A 17,772-nucleotide genomic window follows, 5' to 3' on the forward strand; every position below is an offset into this window, starting at 1 on the left:
TTTTTCTTCTGAATAATCATTGAATGGATGAATTTTTTAATGGATTGGTGCACAAAATTCAATAAAATCTCAGGGTTAATTTAAAATGTTATCAAGGGGGTGACACTGAAATTGGTTAAATTCACCTTCAAAGAGGTTTAAGGGTTATCATTGTATCTAAGCTCAATCGTCCATCGTCAATATCAAGTCAACAGTTAGAAATGACCTCAAAATTTCTCAACATTATCCAATTGTTCTTTGAAAATCATAGTGCTTCAATCCTACCGGTTGTGAGTAATGTCTCAGTTCTCATCAAGCCCGTTTTGGGTAGTCTTGAGTTTTCATGGGTCATTTGGGTTAGCTCGAGTCCTTTTTTCTAGCAAGGTCATGTCTTCCTTAGATTGAGCCTACTCTTTCTTATTGAGTCAAGTTAGTTCGTCGAGTTTATAGAGGTGTCTGTCGTCCCTTCTGAATTGATCGTACAAAAGAAATTTTTGAATATCTCGAGCGCATTAACGAATTAACTAATAATCTAGATTCAAAGACAAGAAGATAAGAGTCGAGCTCAAGAAAGCAAAGGTCATTGACCTCGGAACAGAAATAAATTCCTAAAGAGATTCAAATAGAAACCATCTTATCTCTAGAGGAACACAAGGGGATAATGAATTTTCTCAGAAATTTCAAAAGACTTGTTCGTGTGATCATATGAGGGTATGTTAGGTACAAGCTTGGGTGTTGTTCAACACGGAATAGATACTCGTCTATATCGATGGAATCAAAGAAGATGTTATAAAATATATCAGCACTATCCTTACTACATCTTGAGTTGCAAATCACATATTATCAATCGATATGGGGATACCTTTTGAACTGATCTCTGATAATGGGTCGTACTTCAAAGCTTAAATCATTACTCTGTGTTCAAAGTTGAAGATCCGGAATCACAAATCATCCTTCTACCGTCCTCAGATCAATGGAACGGTTGAAGCAGTTAGTAAGAGTATCAAGATTATCATTAGGAAAATGAGTCAATAACATCGACATTGGTCAGAAAAATTATCATTCACGCTGTGGACATATCGAACTCTAATTCGATCCTCTATTGGAGTTATTCTCTACTCCTTAGTGTATGGCATGGAAGCAATCTTACCAGTTGAAATGAAAATTTCGTCTCTCAAGGTCTTGTTAGAAAATCATTTATTAGAAACAGATTGGGTTCGTCAGCAGTATGAAGAATTAAACTTGATCGAAGAAAACGAGTTAAAGCCCTGTACCACGTGCAAGCTTATCTAAGAAGAGTCACCTGTGCATTTGACAAGAAGGTTAAAGCTCATCATTTACAAGTCAAAGATTTAACTATCAGACTTCAAAGAAAATTGAACACTCCTCCTCGATTATAGGAGAAAGTCTAAATTGGAAAAATTCATTCATTAAAGAAATACTGTCTGGAAAAGTCGTCAGACTTCAAGATCATGATGGAGGTGAACTACCAGAACCAACCAACATTGACCAAATCAAACGGTACTACATTTAAGGAGGCCATCTTTGACCGAATCAATTCTCCTGTTACCCAGTTCAATATATCCTTTCTCAACCCCTTTGCAACCTTTTTCAAAAAGAAAAATTATGCCTTTTTCTTTCTTAACCCGATCACCTAACCTAGGGGAGGGAAAGTTCGAACTACGTTTTGGTCTGATCCCAAAATTCTGGGGTACGTAGGCAACCTGAGAAGTTACTTCAGGCCCGACCACATCAAAGTACAAAAAAAAAAAAAAAAAAAAAATCTATTTCCCCTACACAGTAAAAAATCAAGAAAAAATTCAAAAGAAAAAGAAATATCATCCAAAATGGGGAAGAAAATTTAAAGAAAAAGAAATAATTTAAAAGGAAATGCCACACAAGGGGCATTTGGGTTTTTGAGCCTCAAAATTCCTTTTTTTTACCCAGTCCCAAGCCTACCTATAAAAGTCCTCCTAAGTACCGTGTGAAAAGTCAAGGAGGGTGGCAAAGCATGATCAGACAGTAAATTCTAGAAGTTCAAAGGAGAAGAAAAAGATAAGTGAAAATACCTACTAAGTTGAAAACTCGAAAAGGGTGACTTAGGCAAAAATTAAGGCAAGCTCGCAAAGTTGAAAATCTGAAAGGACAACTTTGGCAACAATCAGAGCCAAGAAAAAAAGCTCGCTAGATCGAAAACCTGAAAAGGCGATCTAGGCAAAAGTTAGAGCAAGCTCGCTAGATTGAAAACCTGAAAAGGCGATCTAGGCAAAAGTTAGAGCAATAAAGAAAAAACAGAAGAAAATCCCAAGCTGAGAAGGGTCCGAGCTAAAACATCAGAAGTCCGAATAATCAAGTTCAATACTTAGCTTAAACCCGGCATAGACTCAGAAACCACAAGTATCTTGTCTACGATCGATCTGAAAATGTTTACTACCCCAAGTGAACCAAGGGAGATAAAGGTGAATTCTATGATGAGTCTCAAAAGGAAATAATTTTGTACTCTTGAGCCTGACTCAAAACCTTCAATAAAATTAATCAAAATTAAATATTGCGCTTGGGGTAATCAATTATTTCAAACCTTCATACAAGGGGCATTTTATTTCTTTTTTTAATGTAACTTTTCCCCCTTATACTAGGGGCATTTTTTTTATGATGTGTTCAATTATTTTCAAGGCCATGGCCATTGTCAAACTAGAGGCATTTTGCTTTTGAGCAGTGTTAATCCTAAGATATAATGACAACCCCAAATTTAAGGTAACCCTCTTGATAACAGTTTTTCAAAAAACTCTTGAAGTTCGAAAGAAATAAAAATTCAGGTTTTAAAACTTTTTGATAAATCCTTGAGGTTCAAACAAAAGCATTTCGGATCTCACATAGGAGATATAACATTCTTCCAGATTCAATCATTCTTGGAATCAATCATTTCTCTTCCAGATTCATTATCTTCGTTTTCCGGTTCGTTCCAATCAGTTTTCTCCAAATTCGTTCATTCATTCATCTGTCAGTTATGCTCAGATACCGCCGAGGGTTTTCTCGGAATTTTTGCTCAGTCTCCGCCAAGGGTTATCTTGGATTTTGCTCAGTTGCCGCCAAGGGTTATCTTGGATTTTGCTCAGTTGCCGCCAAGGGTTATCTTGGATTTTGCTCAGTTTCCACCAAGGGTTATCTTGGATTTTGCTCAGTTGCCGCCAAGGGTTATCTTGGATTTTGCTCAGTTGCCGCCAAGGGTTATCTTGGATTTTGCTCAGTTTCCGCCAAGGGTTATCTTGGATTTTGCTCAGTTGCCGCCAAGGGTTATCTTGGATTTTGCTCAGTCTCCGCCAAGGGTTATCTTGGATTTTGCTCAGTTGCCGCCAAGGGTTATCTTGGATTTTGCTCAGTCTCCGCCAAGGGTTATCTTGGATTTTGCTCAGTCTCCGCCAAGGGTTATCTTGGATTTTGCTCAGTTGCCGCCAAGGGTTATCTTGGATTTTGCTCAGTTGCCGCCAAGGGTTATCTTGGATTTTGCTCAGTTTCCACCAAGGGTTATCTTGGATTTTGCTCAGTTGCCGCCAAGGGTTATCTTGGATTTTGCTCAGTTGCCGCCAAGGGTTATCTTGGATTTTGCTCAGTCTCCGCCAAGGGTTATCTTGGATTTTGCTCAGTTGCCGCCAAGGGTTATCTTGGATTTTGCTCAGTCGCCGCCAAGGGTTATCTTGGATTTTGCTCAGTCTCCGCCAAGGGTTATCTTGGATTTTGCTCAGTCTCCGCCAAGGGTTATCTTGGATTTTGCTCAGTTGCCGCCAAGGGTTATCTTGGATTTTGCTCAGTCTCCGCCAAGGGTTATCTTGGATTTTGCTCAGTCTCCGCCAAGGGTTATCTTGGATTTTGCTCAGTTTCTACCAAGAGTTATCTTGGATTTTGCTCAGTCTCCGCCAGGGGTTATCTTGGATTTTGCTCAGTCTCCGCCAAGGGTTATCTTGGATTTTGCTCAGTTGCCGCCAAGGGTTATCTTGGATTTTGCTCAGTCTCCGCCAAGAGTTATCTTGGATTTTGCTCAGTCTCCGCCAAGGGTTATCTTGGATTTTGCTCAGTCTCCGCCAGGGGTTATCTTGGATTTTGCTCAGTCTCCGCCAAGGGTTATCTTGGATTTTGCTCAGTCTCCGCCAAGGGTTATCTTGGATTTTGCTCAGTCTCCGCCAGGGGTTATCTCAGAACTATGCTCAGATACCGCCAAGGGTTATCTTGGAACTATGCTCAGATACCGCCGAGGGTTTTTCTCGGAATTATGCTCAGATACCGCCGAGGGTTTTCTCGGAATTATGCTCAGATACCGCCGAGGGTTTTTCTCGGAACTATGCTCAGATACCGCCGAGGGTTTTCTCGGAATTATGCTCAGATACCGCCGAGGGTTTTCTCGGAACTATGCTCAGATACCGCCGAGGGTTTTCTCGGAATTATGCTCAGATACCGCCGAGGGTTTTCTCGGAACTATGCTCAGATACCGCCGAGGGTTTTCTCGGAACTATGCTCAGGAACTATGTTCAGATTATATTCAAATTATGCTCAGTTTATATTCAAATTATGCTCAGTTTATACTCAGATTATGCTAAATTTATGCTCAGGTTTTACTCAGTTTCACACAGTGCACACACTTGCACATTTGCACTTTTTAGTCAGGGAGAATTCTCTAAAATTCAAGGATCTGACACCGTCAGTGAGAGTTTGCGCTCAAGGACCTGACAACCTTTTAATTCGGGGAGAGCTTTACCCTCAAGGATCCGAACACCTTGACGAATTGCTAAATCAGGCTGCAAAATGAACTGTCACTAGCTTTGGCATTCGGATATCGCACTATCTACCAAAATAGATTTGCTATCTAGTTTGCTTCAACCTTCTGCCAAAGAGGGGCATCTGTAGACACCCCATTTTTGCATCCGCCTGATTAATCAACTCGTCAACCCGATCGCAAGGATTCCCAATGATGGATGTGTATTCCGTTGCTTTATTTTGTTACCAGATTTGTTTCAGAAATCTAGATGAGGTATCTCAAATTGACAAAACCTTAGAAACCACGCTATGCTAGGAAAGTACGACCCCAGAAACATAGAAATCATCATCTTGTAGACCAAAAAGAAGCTTCACGATAAAAATCACTAAAAATTACCAAATTACCAAAATACCCCTAACCTCAAAACAACCTTAGAGCCTACGTTACGCTTAGGAAAACCCATTCGAACACATAAAATGACAAATCGGAACCAAATAAATCATTTCACCAATTTTAACAGAATTTGACAAAATTACGAAAATGCCCCTCATAAAGTTCACAACCATTTCACACAAAAAATTTCATAAATAACAAAACTAATATTTCCATTGAATTCCTTACAAAAAACTGATTCTAAAACATCCTAGAACATTAAAAACCGACTTAAAACGTGAAAAGTCCTCTCCGGGGGCAAAACGGTAATTTCATAATTTTCATGATAAAAAATTCCGAAATTAATAAATAAAATATTAAATTATTAAATTTAAATATTAATGAAATTAATTTAAAATTTTGAATCTAAAAAATCGATCAATCGGACTTTCGGGTAAAATTGTTGAGGGTTCGTGGGATATTTCTTTAAGGACCCCTCCATTTGGGGGTCCAAAGAATTAAAGATATTTAGAGGGGGGTTCTCCCAAAATTAAAAGTAAATCAAGCAAGACTGAAGTCAAGGTATTAAAGTCAATCAAGTGAGACTGAAGTCAAAATTAAAGTCAATTAAGCAAGACTGAAGTCAAAATATTAAAAGTCAATCAATTAAGACTAAAGTCAAAACATTAAAAGTCAATCAAATAAGACCAAAAGTCATAATAGAATTATAATTGATTAATAACTCTATCTAATAGAGTTCTAACTTAAAAATAATTCTACCTAAAACAATTCTAATTAAAACATAATTCTACCTAAAACAAGTCAAACTAAAACACAACTCTAATTAAAAGATCTCTAATTAAACACTAACTCTATCCAAATCAACCCCTAAAAACATCTATAAATAGAGGTGCTCACACCCTATTTTGGTATCAAATCATAAACCTTAAGAAAGTAGGTCTAGAAGCTCCCCTAGCCCCCCATAAACCCTAGTTTTGGAGCCCCAACTCCTTAGCTAACATCCCTCCTTCAATTTTAGTCTAGAAAACACCCAAAAGCCTTCTAAAAACACTCCCAAATCCTCAACGAACTTGAAGAATTTAGATTCAAAAACAAGGAGATACCTTGCCTCGGAGATCCGAAGTCAAATCCAGAAACAGAACGAAACAAGGGAGCACGGTATAAGGAGCTCTTTTTGTCAGATCTGAGGGAATAAAGTCCTTGCATCGGAAAGGTATTTTTTTTATTTATTTTTATCTAGGTTTTAGCAATGTAATTTACTTGGGAATCTAGTAGAGACCGGCTTTGGCCGGGCGGGATTGGTGCCTAACACCTTCCAATCCCGTAACATGATCCCCGAATTCAGTTTTCTTGGTTTTAGATTAGTTTTTATCCGTTTAGAGTCATTGATCGGTTCCTAGACCGTAATAACTAGGTGGCGACTCCCAAACCTCAAGGGTCAAAAGCGGATCCGCGCACCCCGCGGATCGAGGGCGCTTTCACATACGCCTTACTTCGGTCTCCACTTCAGGTTTATAAAGAAAGACATTCCTGGCATGAACGACAAGAAAAGAGAACTCCGGTTAGCAAGACGACAAAACCGAGAACCAAACATTCGGAACCTAGGTAAAGTTCCTTATATCAGTGTTAGTTTTCCAAAGTCAAAAGCCAGACCCGACATTCTATTTGAACAACTACCACAAAAGCCAACAAGGAATCCAAAAACTGTAAGTTTCAAACAAAAATACATACAGAAAAACTCGATTGTTGAGTCTTAGACCTCCTTCGTGGACGGTGTTGATATTCTATTCAATGGGGATTCCGGTGAGAATTCAAAAGAGAAAACAAGAGAGCCTGAGAAATCAGAAGTTGCCATGAGCAACAAGAATGATTTATCATTTTCAAGTAGCATCGATTGGGCATCAGTCGTCATTCTATCCAACTTAGGAGGACCTAAGCCCGGCCCTGAAAACTTTCAGTCGGAAGTGATGGTCATCTCCGAACCACCAACCTAATCACTTTCCCACCTCATCCACCCCCTGAAGGAAGGGGGGACTTTGAAAAATTGGAAAGAATTCCCTATCACCCTTGAGGCTACCATAGCTTAAAAAAAATGCTGTTAGGCAAAATCAATTTGTCCGAGTATCATAACGAGCCCTCGTTCTCGGGTAAAGACTGTTTTGAGGGTTCCTTATCTTTACTAATGAATTTGCACTCAGGTATATGAAAAATAATACTCAAAAATCAAAAAAATAAAAAACATCTCAAAAATATAAAAAAATAAAAAATCTTTCAAAATTACAAAAAATAGATATTTTTCAAAAATCGAAAAAGAGTTTTCTCAGAATTTAAGGGATTTGCCTCACTCAAATTGAGCTTTGCACAGAACATAATATGAAAGGGATGAGTATGATTTTGATCTCGAACTTGACTTTGACCTCATGGGAATCGAAGAAGAGTTAGAAGACGAAGTCGAATACCCTCCTAAAGAAATCAAAGATCTTCTAGAACGACATGAAAAAGGTGTTCAACCAAATATTGAGGATACAGACTCGGTTAATTTTGACACTAAAGATGACCCACGTGTTGTAAAAATCGGAGCCTTGTTGACCCCTCAGTAAAAAGAAAAAATGATTAAACTACTACGTAATTATCAAGACATCTTTGCCTGGTCATACAGAGATATGCTCGACTTAGACACAGATCTCATTGTTCATAAGATGCCAATCGTTCCCGGGAGCAAGCAGATCAAACAAAAATTAAGAAGACTCAAGCCAGAATAGACACTCAAAGTCAAAGACGAAGCGATAAAACAGTTTCAAGTAGGATTTCTCGAAGTCTCCATGTACCTTGAAGGGCTAGCCAATGTTGTTCCGATACCAAAGAACGATGGGAAAGTATGAATATGTGTTGATTATCGGGATTTGAACAAATCCAGTCCTAAGGATGATTTTTCACTACCCTACATCGACACTTTAGTTGATAGCATAGCAATGTATGGTATGTTCTCATTCATGGATGGTTTCTCAGGTTACAATCAAATAAAAATGACAAAAGAATACCAGGAGAAGACAATACTCATCACACCCTAGGGTACCTTTCATTACAAAGTCATGCTATTCGGGCTCAAGAACGCTAGGGCAACTTATCAACGCGCAATGACTGCCTTATTCCATTATATGATCCACAAGAAAATGGAGGTCTATGTGGATAACATGATTGCTAAGTCTAACTTCGAGGAGATCATTTGATAAACTTGATAAAGTTATTTGATCGACTAAGGAAGTACAGTCTAAGGCTTAACCCGGCAAAATATGTTTTCAGGACAACGTCAGGCAAATTGTTAGGCTTCATCGTCAATAGAAGAGGCGTAGAGATAGATCCAGCAAAGACCAAGTACATTCTCGAGATGAAAGCACTAGTATTAGAAAGGGATGTCCAAACATTTCTAGGTAGAATACAGTATATTAGGAGATTCATTGCGCAACTCACGCCTATTTGCAAACTAGTCTTTAAACTACTGAGAAAAGATGTATCAAAAGCGTGAAACGAGAACTGTTAGGAAGCCTTCGACAAGATAAAGAAATATTTGCTCAATCCGCCAGTCTTGGTGCCTCCTATACTAGGGTGACCCTTTTTAATGAATATCCCAGTACAAGAAACGTCTATGGGCTGTGTACTGGGACAACACGACAAGTCAAGTCGAAAAGAGCAAGTCATTTACTATCTCAGTAAGAAGTTCATTGATTATGAGGCAAAGTACTTGGCGCTCGAGAAGACTTGCTATGCACTGGTCTAGGCATCTCAACGATTGCGCCACTACCTCCTCAGCTACTCAACTATGCTTATCGCCCGAATGGACCCTCTTAAGTATCTTTTCAAGAAACCAGCGCTGACAGGTCGTACCGCAAAATGACAATTATTATTCTTTGAGTTCGACATCACTTATGTCATTTAAAAGGCCATCAAGGGATAAGTCATTGTCGACCACTTAACTGAGCATCCCTTACCTGACTATGAGCCATTAAAAACAAATTTCCCAGATGAAACCATCCTATTGACAGAAGTTGAAGATAATGACGAAGAGGAAGGTTGGAAGATGTATTTTGACGGAACTGCAAATCAGAAAGGAAATAGAATAGGGGTACTTTTTATCAAACCAGATGGATTTCATGTTCTGATCGCCATCCAATTGAAATTCCAATGTTCCAATAATGAGGCAGAGTATGAAGCATGTATCACAGGGTTGAAAGTAGCAATCGACTTGGAAGTGGATGAAATTCATGTATTCGGAGATTCAAGTCTAGTGGTCTATCAGACAACCGGAGAATGGAAGACTCGAGAATAAAGATTACTCCCTTACAATGAATACCTTGAAGAACTGAGCTCAAACTTCACCAGAATCTCGATCCCTTACATGCCACGAGCCAAAAATCAGTTTGCAGATGCACCAACCACACTTGCTTCCATGATCAGTATCTTAAAAGATCTAGTTATCGATTTTATCGAAATTGACGTCCAAGACGAATCAGCCTAGTGTTTACCAGTAGATATAGCAGAGCCTGAGGAAAAATCGTGGTATTCAGACATCAAGACATACTTAGAAGATTGAACCATCCCGTCAGATATAACGGTAAATGAACGAAGGACCATCTAGAGATTGGCAGGTCAATTCTTTCTAAGTAACGGGACTCTATTCAAAAAATCACATCACGAGGTCCTTCTCCGTTGTGTAATAGAAACGGAGGCTAAACGATTGATCGAGACGGTACATGGGGGAGTTTACGGGCCTCACATGAATGGTTACATGCTTGTCAAGAAGATCATGAGAATAGGATATTATTAGATTACAATGGAAAGCGATTGTAATCAGCACATCCGCAAATGCCATTTATGCCAGATATATACCAAAAAAATCAATGTTCCACCTTCAGAATTGCACAATATCACCACTCCTTTGCCGTTCTCACTCTGGGGCATGGACTTCATTGGACAGATTTCGCCAAAAGTTTCAAATGGACATCATTTCATCCTTGTTGCTCTCGACTACTTTACTAAATGGGTATAAGTAGTGTCTTACACCAATGTCACCAAAAGTAACGTCTTGAAGTTTGTCAAGTATAACATCATCTGTCGGTATGGGCTTTCCAACTGAATAGTAACTGACAATGCCAAGAACTTCAAGAACAAGGATATGATCAAGATGTACGAAGACTTCCAGATCACTCATTACAACTCTGTACCTTACAGACCCAAGATGAACGGAGTAGTTGAGGCTGCCAAGAACATCAAAAGAATCATTGAGAAGATGGCAGTCACATACAAAGATTGGCACGACATGTTGCCTTTCGCCCTTCACGCCTATCAGACTTCGTTTCGAATCTCAACTAGGGCAATTCCGTACTCGTTGGTATATGGAATAGAAGCAGTCTTACCCGTCGAGATTGAGATTCCCTCCCTCCGGATCTTAAAAGAAGCAGAGTTAGATGAAACTGAATGGATTCAAGCTCGATTTGATTAATTGAATTTGATAGAGGAAAAACGTTTTGCAACCATTTGCCACGGACAGATCTATCAGTGACGAATAGCTCGTGCCTATAATAAGAAAGTCAGGCCTAGAGATTTCTCGTTAGGAGACCTTGTTTTGAAAAATATTCTGCCAATCTAAGAAGACGCTAGGGGAAAATTTCAATCAAACTCTAAGGGACCATTTATCGTGAAAAATGTAATGACGGGATGAGCTCTGATTCTCACAGAAATGGATGGACAAGTCTTCCCGCAACTGATCAATGCTGACACTATCAAGAAATATTACGCTTGAGATCCGACCCTGAGATGCCGAAAGGCTATATTTACTATCCTAAACTAACTATCAACCCTTTTGAGCCATCACGTTCATTTCTTAACCTAAGATTGGGGCAAGTCAACAATTATAATTCAATATATATATATATATATATTCAAAGCATTAAAGTACTCCTGACTTGCATGAGGATAAACTGTGAACGACTAAAAATACAAAAAGATAAAAAAATTAAAAAATCGAACACTTGATCTTGAGCTCGACCCAAATCTTTAGCCTAAACAAATTCGAGAGAAGTTGGGAGGAGACATAGATCACCTTTTCGAAACAAAAATAGACAAACCCCACGTCTAACCCATTCTAGATAGATCCAGATTTTAAACTTTTTGTATCTTTTCCACTACCCTTAACCTAAGCCAACGTTTCGTCCTACCAAAAGTCCTTTCAGATTAGGGAATGTTCTAAGGCTTCACAATGACAACGATAACACCAATGATCTTGTAACTTGATCCAGACCTCAAGTCTTATTAGTTGTTGAAATACTCGAGAGGGGAGTCCAGATTGGATATTCGAAAAAAAGAGTACTCAGTGTGTAGAATAGTCAATTTTGCGGCTCAACTTGAGTTGCCGAACCATGAATAGTCATCAGCAAACTCGAGAGGAGAATCTAGATCGATCACTAAAGAAAGAGTGCCACTATAAGAGTAGAGTCGCCGATCTCGCAGCTCAACTTGAGTTACCAAGCCACAAAGACACAGAGGTTCCAAACGAGAGTTGTGATGTAAAAATTCAAAAATATACAAGCATAGTCTGCAAGGGCATAGTGAAAACCTGAAAGGGTGCTATAAGTAAAAAGATCAGACTATGGCAATATCAAAGCCACCGGTACGATTAAAATCCAAAAGGGCGTCGATGAGCAAAAATATAGAAACTAGATCTGGTGAATATCGTAGATGGCGCTAGGGGCAATAAGGTAAAATTAAAAAAAAATTTAACTCCTGGCCCGCATGAGTATAAATTGTGAACGGCAAAAATTTTCTAAAATCCCAAGTCTCACACTCAATCGATTTTCACCTAGTACTGGGACACTAGAGATGACTCTAAAAAGAGTCAAAGAGCTACTAACATTTATATCCTCAGTAGTTGGCAAAAACACATAAATCATCGAAGTAACAAAGGTTTTTCAAAGTGTTCATATTTTGCATCTTCAATATTTATTCGACAAAGAAAATCACAAAAATTCAAATATTTTCAAAACTACTATTTTGATCGATGATGAAAAATCTAAGACTGATTCAAACTTCATGTTTTCAAAGCAATAGATACATCTAAGGCCAAGTAGGTAAAAAAAAACCTATTTTCCTTTCATTTCAAAAAGTTTCACATTACATTTTTTGCTAATAAAAAAATAATGACGCCAATCACATGTCTCGATGAATGAAACAATCAAGTCTATCTTCTAAAGCACGAATTCGGGTAGCTTGCCCCATCATCACATCTCAGCATCTGAAGCATCACAACTCACCAGGTAAGATGCAAATGTATCAAAATAAGGACCTTGAGCAAGTCTCTCTCGCAGATCATCAATCTCAGCCTTCAAAATGGAAGACATCTCACTCCTCAAAGACTCGAGCTGAGCTAGTTGGGTCTTCAATGCATTCTTAGAACATAGCCAAAACATCTCAATTCGCTTATGAGATACTATTATATCTTCCATTCGAATACAGTGGTCGAAGAAACGACCCAGCCTGATTTCCTGGTACTGTGCTAATAGCAACTACTTCCTTCCGACTTTCTATTCCACCAAAGAGTGTCTTTGATTTCCTCTAGAATGAGAATTCTCATGATAAGTGGGATATCATTTCTAATAGTACAATTTTTCAAAAAATGACACACATTGCTAGTGGCCAAGATCATGGTAATTGCGTATCTCTATTGAATACTCCAAATTCCAATCAGAACAACATGTTGATATTGTAAGAGAATAACACCAATACAATAGGCTCTTTCGTAGTTTATGCTCCTGTTGATATTGTTGCAATGAATGTGGTTCTAAATGGGAGTGACTCAGACTATGTAGCCCTCCCACCTTTAGATCTTGGTTGATTCAACTCCAACAACAAAACTCCTTCTTGGATCTGTGGTAACTGTTAACAACCTTATTGCTTGCACTGTTGAAATGATCAAAGGCGTCATTACAAAGGACAATGCATGGATTGAGAGGATTAACTTATGGTAGAAATAAAGTAAGATCAACAAAAGAAGGTAATGAAGAGATGATTTTAGGTTGGAAAAGAAACAAAGTAAAGAAGTTAAGAACGTACCATACATCATCATTGCCTTGTTATTTTTTGTTTGAGAAAAGACGACTTGGGGAGCATTTCACTACCTTGCAAGGATATTGGTTCGAGCATTGACTCTCAAAGATATGTTAAGCAAAAAAAAAAAAATCAAAAGGATTTCAAAAACCTTTTCGAAATATATTGCCCTCCAATTTGTTGAAATCCGGTTGAAGAAACATTTAAATTTCGAAACTCATCAAATTTTCATCGAATTTGATATCTCAAACGAGTTCCGTGCCATCGAGATCAAAGAATAATAAGGCAAAACTTTGTCAGACCCTGTGCTTAAGTAGCCATTTTCTACAAAATCATCAACCCACTCAGTATTTTCAAGTTGTGTTTCGCAAAGTTTATGGCCCGTACAAATAGGGATTTAGTCTATTCTTTGCAGTTCTTTGCATGCAATTCTTGCAAAGATGGGCAGATGTAGATACCCCATTTTAACGAGCCCCCACTCGAAAGGCCCGAAAATACTAGATTTTTAATAAAATTAGTTGACGGGCCTAAAAGGCCCAATTCATCGAAATACGACGCTTTAATCGAACCAAAGGCCCCTAAGACCCCCTAAAGGACTAGTGAACCCATAAAAAATGACTTGACCTACCCCCACCTTCACCGCTTAGCTCTCAAAACAAAAAACACCTAATTTTAAAAAAAATTCACCAATGGACCTAAACAACCCGATTTGCCAACACGTGACATTTTGATCAATCAAATGATTTTAAAAACCTCAAAAAAATGAATAAAATTTAAAAAACGAGACTTTGGATACACACCACCTCCCATAACTTTCACCGCTCCGCTCCCGAATCAAAAATACCCTAAGCTCACCTAAGGCCCATAAACTTTCTACTCTCCTAAATCAATTTCTCACATCTCTTAACCTAAATTCAACCTCATTTTTACCTAAATCCTAAAACCTACCTACCATAAAAAATCCAATCCAAAATGACCCCAACCAATTCTTAAAACCCAAAAACCCTCATAAAACCCAAGCCCAACACTACTAAGCCCAAACCCATAACCCTAACCCACAAACCACTACCCACATCAAATCAATCATTACTTTTTCATCAAAAATGATAAATGTCATCACCCCATCTCACCTCCCTGATCACCAATTCCCATCACTTTTCTCTAAAAAATTAACTGCCTTATTACTTTTTTTTCTAAAAAATCACATCAACCCACACCTCCCCTTAACCTACCATCATCACTCTCTACTAACCAACCATCACCTTTCTCTAATCTACCACTATCATTACCTACAACCTAAACCTACACCCCTCCTTTCAAATCAAACACTCATTCTCTCACATCAATTTTTCGAAATCTCTAATCTCCACACATCTTGTCACATGTCACCATCTCCCTCATCCTCCCAACCACTCTCTTACACCTTCCATTATCTTAAACTAAAAGTCATTCAATTACAATCACCATCTTAAACACCCATCATCTCACCTCACCAAACACTCCACTTAAATGGGTTAGATAGGATCTAAACCATTTGGGTTAAGAATCACCCATTTACCTTTATTACACAACTACCCTTATCCTAACTCTAAATTTCATACCTCCCACCTTCAAAACTTATGTCATTCTCTACTATCCCAACATTTCACCCCATTATATCCCTAAAGTATCATTTAAACCCTAATAAATACCCTCCTCATCTCCTAAAAAGGAGACCCCCAAGTCTTATAAGAAAAATCACTCTCTCTCACTATCATAGTCATCCCTCTAATCTCAACTCTCAACTCACCTCAATTCTTAACCCTCAATACTCAACTCTCAACTCTCTCAAGCAAGTCAAGAAAATTCAAAGGAAACTCATCTTTTGAAGAAAGTCAAGAAGAACAAAGTGGACTTTGAAGAATGATCACCCCTCTCTCTCCCCTCCAACTTTCCCTCTTCTTCTCACACCTCCATTCTCTACACTTTTGCACACACATCACAATGGTTTGAGTCATCAAAGGTCTATTTTTTCAATAAGGGTGCCTTAATGGCTTGAACCAACATCAAAGTTCCTCAAACTTGATGACACACATCGGATCTCTCTGATTCTTTTTTATTTTATTTTTATTTTCAAAAATGGACCGAATCCAAGGTTATCATCAACGGTGGATGGAGTAGGGTGCCTAACACTTTCCTTACTCCATTAAATGAACCCCCTTACCTTGAATCAAAAGTGAGACCAAATGAGTCATATCCGTACGAGAATCACTAAAATGCCAAAAATGACGTATTTTTCAAAAAAACAATCTGGGTGACCATTCACACCCTTTTCCAAAATGAATGATGGCGACTACAAAACCTCCCCAAAGTGGTTGATATATTAAAAAATGAATCAATCACATGTCCACAGCGTGCACATATTTATAGAGGCTTCATCCCCTAAATCCTTTTTGATTTCCATTTAAACAATTTTGCCCTCTTAGGGACTTCCCTTGATTTTCGTGAATATAGTTGAAATTCTTGATTTTTAGGGATTTGATGTTTTCAAACTTTTTTTCCAAATCTTCGGAACCTCGGTTGAAGATGCCAACCGACCTCTCTTCTTTCGATCTCCTTTGTTAAATCATATATTTAACAGAATCATAATTGCCACGTGTTCTTTCTCAAAAATGTCCTCCACAATACCCCTTCTCGGTGGCTTGGATCTAGATCCGAGGAGCCGAGACAAGTTAATTAATTATTGACATGTGGCATCTTCCTATTGGATTGTTACTATTCAATTCTCCTTTCGCCTCCCACACTTATCATAAATTCGACATCTGACTGTTCGAACTTCTATGATAGCACTTTAAATGATTATCTCATGCAATGCATTGTCGATTATCTCATTTTGAAAATCGTGAATGTTTGCTACGAAGCATTTATGCGACATGTACACGTGTCTCACTTCACTTGATTAGTCGCGCACGAGTGTTCATATTTGTACCTAGGGGTTGTTTGTAGTTGTCTAATTGGTTGAACGTATGCATTATATCTATTTTTTTTTTATCTTTTTCATTTAATTTCTGTAGGGCATGGACTTTTTGAAAGGTTTAGGACATTTTTTTAAAATAGCTATTTTGTCGCTTTAAAACATTTAAATCAATGCTTTTTTTGCTTTTCAACATTTAAGTAGAGATTTCACTATTTTGAAATGTTTAGAGAAAATTTTTTTTGCTTCTTTCATACATCTAAAGCTTCTAAACAAAAAAAGAAATTTCAATTTTTGTTGTTTTTCTTTACAAGTGCTGAAGCTTTGAATGTTTTCTAAATAAATAAAGAAGCAATTTCTATGAAACATTTTAAATAAGTGATTTAGCTACTTTATCATTTATGGGCAGTGATTTTGCTACATCTAGTGTCTCAAATAAAGTAGAGATTTTTCCCCTTTGAAATGTTTTAAAATAGTAACTGTGTTGCTTTGAAATGTTTTAAAACAATTTCACCACTTTTATTTATAGTGCGATTTTTCAGTCTAAGCTTCCTTTTAGCTATTATTCCTTATGTATTTTATGGCTATCTACTTAGGGGAGATTTTACAGTTTTTGAAAGTGACGAATTTGCCACTAGTAGATCTTCATGAAATATGCATATGTAAAATGCATACATAATAATAGCAAAATGGGCATTTGAAATGAAAGTTGCAGCTAAATTCTTGCTTTTTAAAAGAATAAAACCATGAATTATCCACTTTAAAACTATTTTAAATGGGCGATTTCACTACTTTGTAGGAGTAGTCAATTCAAGATATGCTTGAACTTTCTTGATTCTCTCCAATCATGGGATGCATGCTTAAAAGTAGTGATTTTGCTACTTTACCTCAACAAAATAACAAAATCACCGACTTGAAATATTACGAAGTCATGAATTTTCCGTCTAAGAAGAACAAATGAGTGTTGAAATGTAATCAATTTAGGAAATACTCGACCTTTCTCGATTCTCTCTAATTTCAAGAAGGTTTTCAAGAAATAACTCTACAATAAAATCTAAATAAATACTCTAAAGGCTCAACTTGAAGAGCTAAACACCATATTCTTTTAGATTGATGTTAGAGAGAACTAGGCAATAAATCTCAGATGTTAATGGTATAACGAGGTGCAAATTCGTTCGAATTTTCTCATCCTTTATCATGAATCTTGGCCATACCCACAACTTAGATGTTGCATGGTGAAGATTTAAAAGGAAGTCCCCCTAAATTTCGAGGTGGTTGATCTTATCGCACCCAAGTTTTATTCTTCATCTTCAAATGAAAGGGTCCAAGAATGATTGAAGGAGAAAATGAAAAGTGGGTTTTGTGATAATCTGAGGACTCCCAAGTACCATTTAAGGAAATAAGAAAGCCTCATAGAATAAAGACTTTAGAGGAATTTGGCACCCCTGGCCCACACTTGTATGATATTGTCCACTTTAGATCTTATCCTGCACAACTTTAAAATGTATCTTATAGGATAGAGTCAAGATTGCTCTTATAACCCAAGTTTCGAATGTCTACCCAGTCAATGTGGGACTAAGCTCATACCCCATATCTC

Source organism: Akebia trifoliata, chromosome 11 (genome assembly GCF_017979445.1).
Source record: "Akebia trifoliata isolate Shusen 1 chromosome 11, ASM1797944v1, whole genome shotgun sequence".
In the NCBI taxonomy this organism is placed as follows: domain Eukaryota; kingdom Viridiplantae; phylum Streptophyta; class Magnoliopsida; order Ranunculales; family Lardizabalaceae; genus Akebia; species Akebia trifoliata.